Raw genomic sequence first — 1,909 nt, forward strand, 5'->3', positions numbered from 1 at the left:
ATCCACCTCAGCCCTTGGAGGACCACGGAGGACCATGGCAGAGCACAGATCCACCTGCAGCCCTTGGAGGACCATGGCAGAGCACAGATCCACCTGCAGCCCTTGGAGGACCCCAAGCCAGAGCAGGTGGATGCCCAAATGAGGCCATGGGGAGCCCAGGCCAGTGCAGGCTCCTGGCAGGACCTCTGTACCTGTGAAGAAAGGCACCTACACCAGAGCAGGTTTGCAGGCAGGACTTGTGGCCCTGTGGGGAACCACTGCTGGTGCCTGCAGGAACAGCACCCTGTGCAAGGAGCCCATGCTGGAGCAATTTGTGAAGTGCATCCTGTGAGAAGGAGTTGCACTGAGGAAGGTCATGGAGGACTGTTTGCTGTGAGAGGAGCCCCATGTTCCTGTGAGTGGAGAGTGAGTCCTCCCCCTGAAGAAGCAGCGGTAGCAGGGATGTGGTGAACTGACCACAATCCCTGTCCCCCTGCACTGCTGCAGGGAAGGAGGGAGGGAACTTGGGAGTGAGGTTGATCCTGGGAGGAAGGGAGGGGTGGGAGGAAGGTTATTTTAATATTTAGCCATAACTTTTTTAATCTGTTTTTTCTTTCTCTTGATTCTGTTGTGCTTCTTCTCACACGTGGATTTCCCAGTCTCCTCTGAGCTGAGCTCCTTTGGAATACTCCCTCACAGGGAGTTCCACTTATCTCAGTTCTCTGAGTCAGGAAGAAAACTCCAAAGCCTGTTAGGATCTTCTTTCTTGTGTTTATTAGGATTTTATCACAAAACCTGGCAGGTCTCTCCAGACTTTCTGGACAAGTTTAATTCACTACAACCCGGCACATTTCGGCTCTGATGGCACAAAATGGCCCAGAACTGTGCAGCTTTTTTATCTTTATACTTATTCTTACCCAATTAACAATAGACACGTATATTATTTTTCTTAATGACCCAATGACCCATCACCTGTGTGCTGCACTGTGGCATTTTCTATCCAATCACTTACTATTACCCAAAAACCTCTAGAAGAAGAAGAAGATGAAGAAAGAAAAAGGAAAAGAGACAACACCCTAAATCCTCCATTTTGTCTTCTGTTTTCTAAACTAGTTTAACTTTTTCACCCAGTGACTTAAGAAAACTCTCTAATCTACACATACTTTTACATTTTTCTATCTAACTTTTACAGTTTTTTTTTATGTAACACCATGAAAACATGTTCATAAATTTCATGTTGTATGAAATTCAGTGTTCTCCTGGATCTCAGAGCTAAGCATCAGAGACAAGGGCACACACTCTGTGTCTCAGACTCCAACAATTAGCTTTATTTCTCATTACTCTGCTCTGATTGGATCGCTAATAAATGCAATTAATTTCCCCAAGTCAGACCTGTTTTGCTCATGACAGGAAGTGGTGAATGAGTTTTCCCTGTTCTCTCCAGCCATGAGACTTTCACTGTTTTCTCTCCCCAGTCCTGCCGAGGAGGGGAGTGACAAGAGTGGCTTTTGTGGGCACCTGTCATCCAGCCAGGATCAAACCACCACAGTGACCCAGGTCTTGATGGATTTTCTGTCGTGTAATTTCACTCTTTGGACAGATGAAAATGACTCTTATATTGTGGTTATATTGTATCCCATCAACAATTCAGTACAGACAATAGGAGGAATCAAATTCTGCTTTGGTGCTTATGTCCAGTATATGGTGTGCTGAAAATCAGGCCACTAAATTGATGTGATGGGCAGATAAGACTGTCAGGACAGGACCTACTGTCTCCAGAGTTCTTCACTTGTAATTAAAAGCCATGGCTGCTATTAATACCTGCCAAGGTGATTAGTGTGTGCCTGTGTGCCTAAGTACCTGTGCATGTGTGCATCAGTCATATATCCATCTCATCTTACCTAAAGCTTCTTTTGTCTCTGTCATGGAT

Source organism: Parus major, chromosome 1, assembly GCF_001522545.3.
Source record: "Parus major isolate Abel chromosome 1, Parus_major1.1, whole genome shotgun sequence".
Lineage (NCBI taxonomy): Eukaryota > Metazoa > Chordata > Aves > Passeriformes > Paridae > Parus > Parus major.